General features: G+C 37.6%; 1 pseudogene; it reads right to left on the reverse strand.

Annotated features, from left to right (window-relative positions):
• Positions 1 to 12423: 12423 nt before the first annotated feature.
• On the reverse strand, positions 12424 to 12880 carry LOC127207390 (SUMO-conjugating enzyme UBC9-like; annotated as a pseudogene).
• Positions 12881 to 17056: the final 4176 nt, after the last annotated feature.

A 17056-nucleotide genomic window follows, 5' to 3' on the forward strand; every position in this document is an offset into this window, starting at 1 on the left:
AACATACATACATATAAAATTAAAAAATAAATGAATTACATTTAAAAAGTAATTAACTCCTGATTATTTAGACAGCTAAGAAAGTAAGACTAGAATACAGTTACCAAACCTGGCGATGAGTATGTGCTGAAGCTCTGTGACACACACACAATTAATGATGCTTCCAATACAACCCCATTAAATTTAGGATAATACAAAGGCAAATCCCACCAATGTATATTAAAGGTACTAGCCAAAACTATAAACTATAAACAAGGACAGCTTGAACCTAGGAGTTTGTGGTCAGGGGTCAGTAAAATGAGGCTCCACCTAAAATAAAACAAATAAAATCTTTTCTTATTTAGCACACATAAGCATAAGAAAACATAGCCATGTGTCTAGGTCAGAATCCTACCCCCGCCTACAGTATGGAAAATGACATTAGAGCTAAATTAATGGTCTATGTCAAAGAAAGACAGAATACTGTCATTATTTGGATTCTTCTCCAAACAGCACTCTCCTTTTTGATACCAACATTCGTGAGAACTAAGTTTAGCCAGGTTTCTTGACACAAGATCAACACTAAAAATATCGGTAACACTGTGCTTACATCAGCAAGAGTTCCCCATGAAAGCAAAATAAAATCATCCAGTACACAATGGCAGCATTATTTAACCTACAAGAAATTCTGACCGAAATGCCTATGACCACATTGAGCAAAGTCTTTTAGATCAAAAAGACTTGGATAGCTGGTGCACTCAGCACAGAAGAAATAATGTCTCCCAAAGTTTACATTTGAAATCATTTTAAAAGAATATATTATACAACTAAACATTCTAAAGCTTGTATAAGCATAGATAGGACAACATTGGGGAAAATATTACTTTCTACTCAACATAAAACTATTTTAGTTGCAACACACAATATCAATGTGTAATCGTCAAATAAATTTATGAGCCAGGAGAGGCAGCACAAAATATGAGCCAGGTAAGTAGAAGAGCCACGTGCAAGATGTATATAGTACATGAATCAAGAAGATAGGTAAAGACAGACTCTGTAATAGATTATGTCAGTAAAAGTGACTTAAGGAAAACTGATTTTACTGTTTTTTAACAAACAAAACCCTGTTTCAGGTACACTGATTATTTATATACAACAAAGAAATATTTAAGACTTTAAGTAATATTATGACATTACAGCTGAAAAATACATCCTAAAACACCTGGATGATTTTTATTTATAAAATTTAAAATGTAAGTCAAAGAATATTCTGTCATTACCCAACAAAGCAATGATGTACATAATATATAAATAACTTCAACTAGACAATGAAAATATTTTAAATCAATATAAGACAATCAATACATAGACACAAGTAATTCACAAAATAATAGCTATGATATAATCATGAAAATGTGCTCTGCCTTTCTTGCCTGTGGATAAATAAATACTGATAATATGTATGATACATTTCTTTTATCACATACACAAAAAAATTAAACCTATTAAAATGTTATCCATAATTCTTAAAAAGCATATTTTTACACACAGTCAAAAAACAAAAGTATTACAATTACCTTGCTTGGGACACAATTAATATTTAAGGAAAATGTAAGTCTACATCTTCTACTTATACTCCCACAACCATAACCCCAAAAACAGACCTTACAAACCACACACCTGCATTAAAACATTTACTGAAGATACAATTGAAAAAAGAAGTCACACTGCAATATACATACATACATATACACACACACACACACACACACACACACACACACACACACACAACTATCAGATGATGATGCCCAGGGAAGTCACATTAAAAAAAAAAAAAAACTCTGGGAATTATAGGAATGGCTGGTATTCATCAGCCCAGTGGCAGAAATGTCTCGTCTGTGAACACACTCAACAATACCCTCTGTGCTGAGAATGTCAGTCTTCTCCTTGCATGCTTGTTTGTTCATTCTGATCACTGCAAGCACCCAAGGCAGGGTTAGAATACAGTCTGAATAACAGACAGGCTGGGCTAAGAATCACAATGAGGATGTTTTGGTTCCTTGCAGTGTTTCACCAGTCTTACATTTGTAACCAACACTTACAATAGATATAAACTTCTTCCATCTTTCATGTTACCTCTGGAAGGAACACTGTGAACTGAACCACAAACTTAGCAATAGTAATTAAAACAGCATGGTACTGGCACAGCAACAGGCTGGTTGATCAGTGGAATCGAATCGAAGACCCAGATATGAATCCACACACATATGGTCACTTGATTTTTGACAAAGAAGCCAGATCCATTCAATGGAAAAAGGATAGCATCTTCAACAAATGGTGCTGGTCTAACTGGAGGTCTATGTGTAAAAAAATGAAACTGGACCCATATTTGTCACCTTGCACAAAACTCAAATCCAAGTGGATTAAAGACATCAACATAAAACCAGAGACACTAAGCCACTTAGAAGAAAAAGTGGGAAAGAGCCTGGAACATATTGGCACAGGAGACAACTTCCTGAACAGAACACCAACGGCCCAGGCCTTAATGTCAACCATTAATAAATGGGACCTCATGAGGCTGAGAAGCTTCTGTAAGGCAGGAGACACTGTCAAGAGAACAAAGCGACAGCCTACAGACTGGGAAAAAATCTTCACCAACCCTACATCTGACAAAGGTCTAATATCCAAAATATATAAAGAACTCAAGAAATTAAACACCACCAAACCGAATAACCCAATTGAGAAATGGGGCTTGGAACTAAACAGAGAATTCTCAACAGAGGAGTATCAAATGGCTGAGAAACACTTAAACTTAGCTATCTTCACTCTTAAACACTTTTGCTCTTCTGCTTTTTCTCTTGAAATAGTAGAAAAGTCCACAGGAGTAAAAGAAGGATTCAGTGTTTTCTGGGTAAATTAGAAATGTTTTTACAGATCCTGGTTAAACTTACTAAATAAGAGTCCATCCATGTCTGGTCTTTGTCTCTTCCTAGTCCATATGCACACTTCCAAGACAAAGAAGTCCTCTCTCTACAATCTGACTTCAGTCCAGTTTCTGGGATTTTCTCTTTTTCACAAGGCAACTATACATTTTCACACTGAGCAGTATTCATCCAGCAACCATCAACTCTCCGTTGTAGTCAAACACTGGGCTGCATCATGAACCTGCAAGTGAGACATAGTTCACCATCACAAAGAGGTTTTTCAATGTTTGTTTTCTGTTTCCCTGGCATTTTGTGAGCCTACTATGCTTACTTCTGCCCCTTAACCTTTCTGTTCTTTTACAATCTGTAGTCTTGTTATCCTGATTTAAGGACTGCTTAAATAAGGCATTTCTAATTAAAATGCATGGCACTCAGATTTTAATTGCATATGAATAACCAAGCTTTTCACAAATCTACTTCCCAAATAGTACATTTTTATAGTGTCACGTGGTATATGTGAAATGCGTGTGTGTGTGTGTGTGTGTATGTGTGTGCATGCACACGCAAGCACATGTGTGTGTGCACGCGAATGCACGCACATGGGTGCATAACATAGAGGAGGAAGTACTATGCCAATAAAATAGGGGTGTTGATGTCTTAAAGCTGAGCATCAACAACAATAAAAATAACAAGGCTACAAACACATGGAAACTGAACAATCTTCTGCTCAATGACAACTGGATCAGGGATGAAATAAAGATAGAAATCAAAGACTTCCTAGAGTTTAATGAAAATGAAGGCACAACATATCCAAACCTTTGGGACACAATGAAAGCAGTGCTAAGAGGAAAATTAATAGCACTAGGTGCCTTCACAAACAAACTGGAGATATCGCATATAAGCAACTTAATGGAACACCTGAAAACTCTAGAAAAAAAAGAAGCAGACACACCCAAGAGGAGTAGACAGCTGGAAATAATCAAACTCAGGGCTGAAATCAATAAGTTAGAAAGAAAACAATTCAAAGAAGCAACAAAACCAAGAGCTGGTTCTTTGAGAAAATCAACAAGAAAGACAAATCCTTAGCCAAACTGACTAAAAGTAAAAAAAAAAAAAAAAAAAAGAGTACACAAATTAACAAAATCAGAAATGAAAAGGGAGAAATAACAACAGATACCAAGGAAATCCAAAGAATCATTAGGTCTTACTTCAAAAGCCTATATGCCACAAAATTTGAAAATCTAAAGGATATGGGCAATTTCCTTGATAAATTCCACTTTCCAAAGTAAAATCAAGATCAGGCAAACAAATTAAATATTCCTATATCCCCTAAGGAAATAGAAGCAGTTATCAAAAGTCTCCCAATCAAAAAGAGCCCTGGGCCAGACAGATTCAGTGCAGAATTCTACCAAACCTTCAAAAAAGAACTAATACCAATACTCTTCAAACTATTCCACAAAATAGAAACAGAAGAAACTCTACCAAACTCATTCTATGAAGCTACAATCACCTTAATACCTAAACCACACAAAGACCCAACAAAGAAAGAGAATTTTAGACCAATCTCCCTTATGAACATAGACGCAAAATTACTCAATAAAATTCTCGCAAACCGAATACAAGATCACATCAAAAATCTCATCCATCATGATCAAGTAGGTTTCATACCAGGCATGCAGGGGTGGTTCAATATAAGAAAATCCATCAATGTAATTAATCATATAAACAAACTGAAGGAAAAGAATCAGAAAAAGTGTTCGACAAAATCCAACACCCTTTCATGTTAAAAGTTTTAGAGAGATGAGGGATACAAGGCACATACCTAAACATAGTAAAGGCAATATACAGAAAACTTATAGCCAACATCAAGCTAAATGGCGAGAAACTTAAGTCAATCTCACTGAATTCAGGGACAGGACAAGGCTGCCCACTCTCTTCATTGCTCCTCAATATAGTACTTGAAGTCCTAGCTAGAGCAATAAGACAGCTAAAGGAGGTCAAGGGATACAAGGAAGAAGTTAAAGTTTCCCTATTTGCAGATAAAATGATAATATACATCAGTGATCCCCAAAAGTCAACCAAAGAACTCCTACACCTGATAAACAGCTTCAGCAAAGTGGCAGGATACAAAATTAACACAAAAAAGTCAGTAGCCCTTCTGTACACAGATGGCAAACGGGCAGAGAAAGAGATTAGAGAAACCACTCCCTTCACAATAGCCTCAAATAATATAAAATATCTGGGTGTAAATCTAACCAAGCAAGTGAAAGACCTTTATGAAAAATACTTCAAATCTCTACAGAAAGAAATTAAAGAAGATATCAGAAAATGGAAAGATCTCCCATGCTCATGGATTGGGAGAATCAACATTGTAAAAAATGGCCATCCTACCAAAAGAAATCTACAGATTTAATGCAATCCCTATAAAAATAGCAATACAATACTTTACAGAACTGGAAAGAGCAATCCTCAAATTCATATGGAAAAACAAAAGACCCAGGATAGCTAAATCAATCCTATACAATAAAAGATCTACTGGAGGAACCTCCATCCCTGATCTCAAGCTGTACTATAGAGCAACAGTAATAAAAAAACAGCATGGTACTGGTATAGAAATAGGCCAGTTGATCAATGGAATCGAACTGAGGACCCAGATATACATCCACACACATATGGCCATTTGATTTTTGACAAAAAAGTCAAAATGATACAATGGAAAAAAGAAAGCACCTTCAACAAATGGTGCTGGTCCAACTGGATGTCAACATGTAAAAAAATGCAAATAGATCCATATTTATCACCCTGTACGAAACTAAAGTCCAAGTGGATTAAAGACCTCAACATAAAACCAGACACACTAAATCTGTTAGAAGAAAAAGTGGGTAAGACCCTAGAACTCATTGGCACAGGAGACAAATTCCTGAACAGAACACCAACAGCTCAGGCTCTGAGATCAACAATTAATAAATGGGACCTTATGAGGATGAGAAGCTTCTGCAAGGCAGAAGACACTGTCAGCAGAACAAAGCAACAGCCCACAGATTGGGAAAAAAATCTTTACCAACCCTACATCTGACAAAGGGCTGATATCTAAAGTATATAAAGAACTCAAGAAATTCTCCACCGTTGAGTGGAGAATGAGATCTGACTCTCACACAAACTCTGGTGCTCCTTTTCTGACCACGTCCCCTGGATGGGGAGGCCTGGCGGCACTCAGAGGAAGAATAGCAAGTTACCAAGAAGAGACTCGATATTCTAAGAGCATATATAGGGGGAGGAGGTCTCCCTCAATCACAGACATAGGGGAGGGGAGAAGGGGGGAAGTGGGAGGGAGGGAAGAATGGGAGGAAGCGGGAAGTGCTAACAATCGAGATGTAATATGAATAAATTAATAATAAATAAATAAATATTGCAGTGAGGAAAAAAATAAAATAAACACTACCAAACCAAACAACCCAATTAAAAAATGGGGTACAGAACTAAACAGAATTCTCAAAAGAGGAATATTGAATGACTGAGAAACACTTAAAGAAATGCTCAACATCCCTACTCATCAGGGAAATTCAAATCAAAACAACCTTGAGATTCCATCTTACACCTATCTGATTAGCAAAGATCAATAACTCGAATGACAACACATGCTGGAGAGCATATGGCAAAAGGGGAACACTTCTCCACTGCTGTTCAACCACTCTGGAAAGGAATATGGCACTTTCTCAGAAAATTGGGAATAGCTCTACCCCAAGACCCAGCTATACCACTCCTGGGCATATACCCTAAAGATGCCCCACCATGCAACAAGTCATTATTGGTCTTATACAGAGAAAAAATTAAGGGAAACACGGGAACATCTCTCTTTGCCTTTATCTTGCATATGTAGGCAAGGAGATGGGAGCTGAAAAGAAAGAAAGGGAGATTTAGGAACATAGAGGGAGGATAGAACAAAAGCTAGATGATTGAACCTTCTCCTTAACTCAAGGCCTTAATTGTTACTTATAATGAAGGCTTTGTCTAAGTCATTGCTATAGAATTTAGTATATTGACACAAAACATGGGCATGTCAAATACTTGGCAGATTTTAGCACAAGAATATATCCATAACAGATAGATATGACTCTATCGATATATGAGGTAAAATAGTTGAATAAGGTCTTCAAAAGCCCCAGAGACACACAGAATATGGCATTTAAAGTTGTTCTTACAATCTTAAATTTCTTCGACAACAAGACAAGTTAACTCCTGACAACACCCAGCCAACCTCAAAGAAGATGATGAGCATCAAAGAACCTCCTTATGGACATGGCTTCAAAGGTGTCAAAATAACCACTGGGCAAAATGTCCTCGTTCCTGCCACAAACAGAATCTGCCTAAAAATGGGCAACTTATATGCAGGCAGAGTCAATGGCCGCACTCTGCCAAGTCAGGGTAAGCAAATCCTCAATAGTTCCTGCTCTGCGAACAACTCTGGCAGAGATATTAGGCCAGAAAGCTGAAGATGAGGCTCCAATGTTACAAAGTGTATTGGGTGACTGGTCAGGAAGTAAACTGTCTTAAGTCAACTTGTACATTTTGGAAGCTGCTAACCCACACTGCTGGTTCACTCAGGATTTTAAGTTTTATTCCTTCTCAAGTCTCTGAGGGGCATTGAAGACAAGATAGTATAGTTTTACAACCAAGTTTAGCTGATTAGGGAACAAGATCATTTTAGATCAAGATAAAGAAGTTAAGCTATTAGAGTTGAGATAGGATAGATATTGAATCACATTCAGAAATTTAGACCCAACAAGACAGGAAAGACACTTACTTCAAATGAGACGAATGCAGAAGGCCAATTCACCATGAATGTAACATGTATAGAACTCATTATTCTCATGATTGTCACATGGTTCTCTCTGCTGTATGCAGTTTGTTTTATACATGTGTAATAAAATAAAAGTATTAAAAAATAGGGATACTGCCCTTCAGTTCTAGGAGCTGATGTTGGGGGTGAACATCATTGCTAGTGGTGAGTGGTAAGAAAGGTGTTGAAGAAATGAAGGAACCTTGAGTTACTTTTTCAACACACAGCTTTTATTATATTTTTAGTAATTTCTATACTTAAATTATGTTTTAGTTGCCTCATCTGCAGACTAAATAGAAGTACACCAAATAATGGACCCAAATTCTATGTTTAGTAGCAGAAAGAGCTAGTAGTTTGAACTCAGCCATGGAATGCTTATGCCATGGAAATAGTGAACATTCTCAACATTAAAGTTTATTTTTCCCCAAAACCCTGATTGTTAAACATTAAACATTCACTAATATACTAAGTGGGTTTAAAAGAAAAATAGAGACAGGTTTTTTGCATTACACACTTTACACAGACATTCATAAATAACTTAGAAGTATACATCAATATGTATATAATTTTGAGTAGCTATTAAACACTATTATAAGCCATCATAATGTCCTACCTTTTATAGATATCCTCAGTTGCTAGTAATTAGGACACATACTGTATACTCACATTATTGCTTTTAGATCAAACAGAACAAAAGTAAATGCAAAATAGTCTCTTATTTTCAGGAAACATGAAGCAACAATACTGATAATCCTACAAAAAAAAAAATGGTCCTTGGGCAACATTTAAGAATAATAGCTCTTTTTTTTTTCCAGAACAAATTTCCCCAAGTGAAATTGTTTGAAAGTCCCTAAATTCACATAATAGGCTTCTCTGCAAAGCTCTGGGTATAGGTTTCCATGGACAGATGGCAGAATGCTTTAATTACATCTGCTTTTGTCTGTGGTCTGATGTGAAATGAATGCTTCCCTCCTCGTATTTCACTGCTATTTCTGTGAACCAGTGCCACTGCAACCCACTGCATATGCTCATCAGCCTGGAAACCACACGCCGACTTCTGCCATGTATTCTGGAGACAGGGGTCTAGAGGGTGCGATTTTGTTATGGCTTTGGTATACTTTGTGAGACCTCCATGTCTGTTGGACTTTGGTATGACGTACTTTGAGAATTAAGCAACATTTTCTAGGGAATCTGGGTTTGTGTATACTTGCTTGTTGCTGTTGTGTCCCTGGGATATTCACCCAGGGTCTCATGGAGAACAGGCAGGCACTGAACTACAGTGTTTTATACAAAATTCTAATCTCTAAGTTTGATTGTTCTGTTTGTGTTACTAATAATGTTACCACTAAATAAAAATCGAGGGAAACACATATGGTAACTTAATTATTATCAATCACTAATTTTATACAGAATAGCAATTAGGTTACAAAATCAGCAATTACAACTATTGAGATGCCTTCTATATTCTTCATTATCCTAAGAAATATTTATGGAGTTCAACGCTAATTCTACTTATCCAGTTTCAAAACTGTCACTTATATTTGTCATTTTTATGGTATGGGGAAGACATTGAGAGAATAAAAAATTCACAAATATTAACTGTATAAAACTGTGTGTTATATAAAATGATCAAAGAAGCTAAGAGAAATAACATGTGCTTTGTAGAAAATTTAAACCATGCACATTCGTACAGCTTGAACTCTAAATCTTAGTAAAATGATAACTTTTAGCCACATATAACATAGTCACCCAGAAAAGACCTAGATGATGCCTGAGCCGTGTCACTCACGAGAACAGAGGCCTCAGCTGCTTTGCAGAAATGTGGAGGCCGCTTCTGCTGCCTGTCGATGTCTGATATGTGACTGATATGGAAATGATTTGGAGTTCTTCTTTGTACTCTCTGTTCTCTTTGCTGCATTAACCTTTGAATCTGACTCAACTCAAGTCTGTGTAACTTATCCGTCATTTGTGAAAGGTTTATTCAACACAACACTGCAAGCATGACCAAAACTTGGCTAACCTCCTTACCCCTTTCAGGGCTAAGGACACCACCAACGAACGGGAAACCCTGCGTGTCAGAGGAGTGAAAAAGAAGTCGCATCACATTGTGTGATGGGGAAATATCCAGGCCCCTTTGGTCCCCATTCCAGCAGTAACCTCAGTTCTTAGGCTCCTAAAATAGAAGTTAAATAGGACACAATAGTAGATCAGGTGGGTGAGAGTTTGATTAAAGCAAAAAAGAAAGTGAGAACGCTCTAGGAAAGAGTCCATTCCAACCCCAATATGCATGGAGCTTATATTTATGCCTGCTGTGCCCTCCCCTGTGCCTTCCCTTTGGTGGGCACATTCAAGAAAGGAATGAGATTTTCTGGAAGCCTGTTTAACACAGAGTTCTGTCTGTTGTAGGTGGATGCATAGGATGCAAGAATGTTCATCCGCATTTAAATAACCCTGAAGTTGGAAAGGTCATCAGTAGAAAGGTAACAGCACTTCAAATACATGCTTTCCTGATGAAGAAGTTTTTAAAAACCAGTTTTAACAAAGCCAGATCCCAAACAACAACTAAAGATAGAAAAACATCTATCTACGTAACCATAATACATTTCAAGAAATGCTGGCTGCCTGGGATATGACACAAACTAACAAGACAAAAGCTAACAATGCATACAACTAGTAAATCGTAGAAAAGCACGAAATATCTCATATTGCTAGTTGGAATGTAAACTATATCAAGCCCTCCCGACAGAAATGAGGCCTCATTAGCTAAAAATACATTTTTAATATTTCTTTCAATTTTTTTAGATTATACTTATATCGTTTTCCCCTTCTCTTTCCCTCTCATATTCTTCTACTTGATCTTTCAAATTCAGGGCATCTTTTCTTATTACTTATTATGGGTTGAAATCCAAGCACTTGGGAGATAGAGGAAAGGGATCAGGAGTTCAAGGACAGCCTCATTTACATTGAGTTGAAGACCAGCCTGAACTACAGGAGGCCCTGACTCAAAAAGAAATAAACAAGCCAAGAATGTGATTGCATTTAGCCTTCGACACAACCTTTTCTCTAGAAATCTATTTTAAAGATTCCTTGGCAAAATATATCACAGTGCTTTTTATAAGGTTACTGGGACAGTACCACTTGTAACAATATAAATGTAGAAATGCCCATCAGTGGCAGACAGACTACACAACTCTACAAAGGATACAGAATATTACTGTTTTCTTCCCAATAATTTCCAGTTCAAAGTGTTCAGTGAAAAAAAATGGGAAAGGCATAGAACTATATATAATCTACTCTATCATTTGTCTATATAAAATGACAATATAAGTATATATAACATAAAATATAAGCACTACATTTACCTATTGATTTTAAATGAAAGTATCAACTACAAAATGTTTTATGGTTACTGCCAAGGAAGAGAGAAATAAAGTGGAGGCCATAGAATAGAACCTTGATTTTTTTTCTATATGTAATCTCATTTTCATACAGTTGATTTTAGAATAATATAAATATTATCCTATTGCTTCAGCCTTTAAGCATATTGAGTAAAGAAAAATCCTTGAAAGTTAAATGAGTTGGGAAGTTGGGAAGATGGCTCAAGGAGCAGAGTTTGGAGCCACAATAGAAAGTTTAGTCAATATTTTATTCCTACAATAAGGCCCAATAGACTCTGATAATGATATCCATTTTATAAGTGCTAGGTAAGATTTCCTAATGTTTTGCTAATAATTTAATATCTGTGTTCATTAATTGTACATGTACATTGTAGTTTTAAGTGTGAAGTTTGTCTAATTTTAGTTTCAAGATTATGTTTACCTAACAAGTTGATCTGAAAGATTTTCAGAGTGTTTTTATGAACATCTAAGTAGTTTTTATAAGCTTAGTGGGTTATTTTATATGATTTTATGAAAGACTACATAACTGTGGCAAAATGTTAATGGTTTTCCACATCTACATTATTGTGTTTAGTCATATTATATTATGCACTTTATGAAAGTAGTTATCTTGACTTTTATTCCTAGTAGATATACACCATGAAAAGATGAAGTCTAAAAATAAAATGAATAGGAGAGAAGTTTCTCACCTCCAAGGTCCAGAAAATTTCTTTTTTTTTTTTATATAAAGTCTATTTACTCTAAACAGCAGCACAGACAAAACACCATATAAACACAAAGGAAGTGGTGCAGAATGAAGGAAATGCTGGCCAACTTTGGATATGAGGCTCATATGCAACAGTCCAGGTTTCTGAGAAGGACAAGGGTGGGGAGGGAGGGGCAGTGTAGTTCTGTCATACAGTTAGCTGGAAGCCAGAGCTCTGAACACTGGAAAGCATGACTGCATCCGAGCATGAAGAAACTAGCTCCTAGGGGCTTACCAAATACAAAAGTTTATCATTTTACAGCAGTTGAAATATTGACATCAATATTAAAATAAAAGCAAATTTTACATAACAATAAAAAATGCTGGTTGAAGGAAGAGACCATGAATGAAAAATTGGGACAAATCAGTGAGCTGCGATTGTATATGCCAGTGGTGGAAATGGAAAATGGCACCCACTCAACCCTCCCAGGTGACTAGTACCTGTATGGAGGAGCGACTTAGATCTGCAATAGGTTGTAAACAAGATCTTGCCAAGCCAAGCCCTTCCTTGTCATGGAGCCACAGGACCACTGCTTATGAGGGGGCAAACTTCTTTGCTTGTGCTTGAACCCTTTGCTCATATTCCAATCTGGTTAGGCAGTAAGTTGTGTAGGCCTCTGCTTGAGCTGGGTCTTGAATATCTGGTTCATTTAGAAGTTCTTGTATTCCTAATAAGATCTGTTTGATTGTAATCGCTGGCCTCCAGTCCTTGTCTTCTTCCAGGATGGACAGGTACACTGTGCTGGAAGGATACATGCTTGAATGAAACAGTGGCAGCATTTTGATGGTGAAGATGGATAGTCACCTTTGAAAAGCATCTGTAGTTTGAACAAGCCTCCTTCCCATGGAGTCCCCTTCTTTCCAGAGGTATCACACTCATAATTCATCAGGTTCATTGTGCCATCAGTGTTTTTTGTTAGGATAGCCACAGGGCCAATAGGGTGGTCCTTGCTTGTACAAGTTGGCTGAGGATAATCCCAGACATAGTCAAAGTCCCAGGGCAACCATGGTGTGGACTGCCATGGTGGCAGAGGCAGTCGTGTTCCTTTGTGTCCCAGAAAATACTTTCAAGAAAACCATAGAGGAAAATTTCCCCAACCTAAAGAAACAGATGAAGAAACTGGACCACAGATGATATTCCTACCTTGTTTAATCATTTCCCCAATTTTATCTGGGCCACTAAAAAATTATTATTCATCCCAAATCATCCAGAAGAAACCCTAAGAGGACAACACCCCATTTCCCTTAAAGGGGCATGGGTAGGCTATTGTTTGCTTTCTTGGGTGATAGATGTTTATTTTCATTGGGAGTTGGTTATAAGTTACTATTGGTCTTATTTAGAGAGAAAACAAGGTAGGACTCAGGGATGTCTCTCTTCTTCTCCTTTATCTTTCTTTCTTAGGTTTGGAGATAGGGGCTGAAAAGAAAGAAGGGGGAATATAGAAATACATAGGGATGATAGGACAAAAAGTAGATAATTGAGTTGATTCCTCAACTTGCGGTCTTAACTGGGCCCACAAGGTTATTTTTAATTCTAAAGAAGATGCTAGAAGGAAATCTCCAACCCAATGAGGTCAACTGCACCCAAGAAAATATAGGATACAAATAACTTCACAATAGCCAAAACAAAAGAAGACAAGCACACAAACATTATCACCACCAACATCATAATAAAAGGAAGTAATAGTCATTAGTAACTAATGTTTATCAACGTCAATGGACTCAATTCTCCAATAAAAAACACAGGCTAACAGAACGAATGTTTAAACAGCACCTAACATTCTGCTACATACAAGAAACACATCTCAGCAACAAAGATAGACATTACCTCAGAGTAAAGGGCTAGAAAAAGCAAGCAAACATAACCAAGAAGCAAGCTGCAGCAACCATCCTAATATCTAATAAAATAGAGTTTCAAGCTAACTTAATAAAAAGAGGTGAGAAACAACACTTCATACTCATCAAAGGAAAAATACACTAAGAGAACATTTCAAACCTGAGCATCTATACCCCCAATACAAGGGCACCTACATTTGAAAAAGAAACATTATTAAAACTTAAATCACACATTGATTCCCCACACATCAATAGTGGGCAACTTCAACACCTCACTATCACCAGTGGACAGATCATTGAGATAGAAAGTAAATAGAGAAATAATGAAACTAACAGATGTCATGAATCAAATGAATCTAAAAGATGTCTACAGAACTTTTCACTCAAACATAGAAGAATATACTTTTTTCTCAGCACTACACAGAGCCTTCTCTAAGATCCACCATTTAGAATGGACAGGACATTCTCCACAGTTGAGTGGAGAGTAGGGACTGACTTTCACATGAACTTTGGTACCCCATATTTGACCATGTCCCCTAGATGGGGAGTCCTGGTGGCACTCAGAGGAAGAATAGCAGGCTACCAAGAAGAAACTTGATACCCTATGACAGGAGGAGGCAGTCCCCCTCAGTCACAGTCACAGAGGAGGGGAGTAATGGGAAAATGGGAGGGAGGGAGGAATGGGAGGATACAAGGAATGGGATAACAATTGAGATGTAATGTGAATGAATTAATAAAATATATATTAAAAACAGAAAGCGAATCTCAGCCAATACAAGAAAATTAAATTAATCCATTGTTCTTTATCAGAGCACCATGGATTAAAGCTGGAACTCAACAAGAGAAACAGCAAAACACCTACATACTAATGGTAGCTGCACAACTTCTTGCTCAATGACCACTGGGTCAGGGAAGAAATAAAGAAATTAAATACTTCCTAAAATTCAATGGAAATAAAAGTGTAACATACTCAACTTATGGGGCACCACTAAGAGGGAAGTTCATCGCACTAAGTGCCTTCATAAAGAAATTGGAGAGATCTCATACTAGGAACTTAACATCTCAACTGAAAGCTTTAGAAAAAAGGAAACAAACACATCCAAGAGGAAAGACATCAGGAAATACCACATTTGGGGCTGAAATCAATAAATTAGAAACAAAGAGAACAATACAAAGAAACAATGAAACTGAGATCTGCTTCTTTGAGAATATCAGCAAGATAGATACACCCCTAGCCAAACTAACTAAAAGACAGAAGGAGAGTAGTCAAATCAACCAAATGAGAAATAAAAAAGGGAATCATAATGACAGACACTGAGGAAGTCCAAAGAATTATTAGGTCTAACTTTAAAAGCCCATATTCCCCCCAAAATTGGAAGATCTGAAATAAATGGATGTTGTTCTTGATATATTTCACTTACCAAAGTTAAATAAAGATCAAGCAAGCAGTTTAAATAGTCCTATAAGCCCTAAGGAAATAGAAGCAGTCATCAAAAGTCTCCCAACCAAAAAACCCACAGGACTAGGTGTCTATTTTTATGTTTTAATTTATTATAATTTACTTAGATTACAACCTGATATTCTCTATCTTGTATCTTCCCATTCCCACCCTACCTCCCTTTTCTTCCCTATTCCCCTCACCTAGACCACTGACAGAAGGGGACCTCCTCCCCCACCATATGACCACAGCCTATCCAGATAGCCTGTTTTCCCTTTCCTCTGTGTACTTGCCAGGCCTTCCCACCAAGGTGAAGTAATCAAATCATGGGAGAACCAGAGTTCATGTCAGATGCAACCTCCCCTCTCCCCACAACCATGGATAGTGAATACTTCATGAATTCTACATCTGGCAAAGGACTAATATCCAAAATATATGAACTCAAAATGTTAAGTACCAACAAACCAAATAGGCCAATTTAAAAAATAAAGCACAGAGCTAAATAAAGAATTCTCAACAGAGGAATCTTGAATGGCTAAGAAGCACTTAAATAAATGATCAAAATCCTTAGTTATCAGGGCAAGGTAAATCAAAAGTACTCTAGATTCCATCTTACACCTGTCATAGTGGATAAGATCAGAAACTCAAGTGACAGCACATGCTGGCAAGGATGTGGAGAAAAGGGGACACTCCTCCATTGGTGGTGGGAGTGCAAACTTATACAACCACTTTGGAAGTCAATCTGGTCCTATCTCAGAAAATTGGAAATAGTACTACCTCAAGACCTAACTATTCTACTTCTGGGCATATACACAAAAGGTGTTCCACCAAACCTCAAGGCCTTTGCTCAACTATGTTCATAGCAGCTTTATTCATGATAGCCAGAAACTGGAAACAACCTAGATGTCCCTCAACCAAAGAGTGTATTAAAAAAAAATATGGTACATTTATACAATGGAATACTACTCAGCTATTAAAAAACAAGGAAATCATGAAATTTGCTGGCAAATGGGTGGAGCTAGAAAGGATCATTCTGAGTGAGGTAACCCATACCAGAAAGACACACGTTATATATACTCACAAGTGGCTATTAGCCAGAAAGTACTGGATAGCCATGCCACAACCACAAACCTAAAAAAACTGAGTAACAAAGAGGGCTCAAAGGAAGTTGCTTGACTCTCATTCAGAAGGGAAAATAAAATAGAAGCGGATGAAGAGGTGTGGGGAGGAAAGTGCGGCTGGGGATTAGTTATGGAGAAAATGGGTAGGGGACATAGGGCAGGCAGTGAGAAAGAGAAAGAGGGAAACATCTCAGACAACCTGGAGAAGAGTGACAGGGTAGGCTCTTCAGAGGATCTGGGGTGACTCTAGCTGAGACTCCTAGCAGACACTATTAAATAGCTGACACTATTAAATGCACTCTGCTGTGCTCACAGACAGGAGCCTAGCAGAGTTGTCCTCTGAGAAGCTCCACCCAGCAGCAGATTGAAACAGATGCTGAGACTCACAACCAAACATTAGGCTGAGCTTGGGGATTCTTATAAAAGTGTGGGAGGAAGGGTAGAAGGACCCAGAGGGGACAAGACCTCCCTAGCAATACCAACAGAGTCAACTAACTTAGGTCCATGGGGGCTTACAGCAACTGGGCCCCTACACAGATGTAGCTGATGGACAGCTCAGGCTTCATGTGTGTTCTTAGCAAGGGAAACAGTGGGAGGTGTCTTTGACATGGACTCAGTTGCCTGCTCTTGGATCACTTCCCCCTGGTGGGACTGACTCACCAGGCCACAGAGGAAGAGGATGTGCTCAGTCGTGATGTGATTTGATGTGCTGGGGTGGGTTATAGGGGGTAGGACCTATTTTCTAAGTAGTAGGGGAGGGGAGAGGGGGAGG

Source organism: Acomys russatus, chromosome 24 (genome assembly GCF_903995435.1).
Source record: "Acomys russatus chromosome 24, mAcoRus1.1, whole genome shotgun sequence".
Taxonomy (NCBI): Eukaryota; Metazoa; Chordata; class Mammalia; order Rodentia; family Muridae; genus Acomys; species Acomys russatus.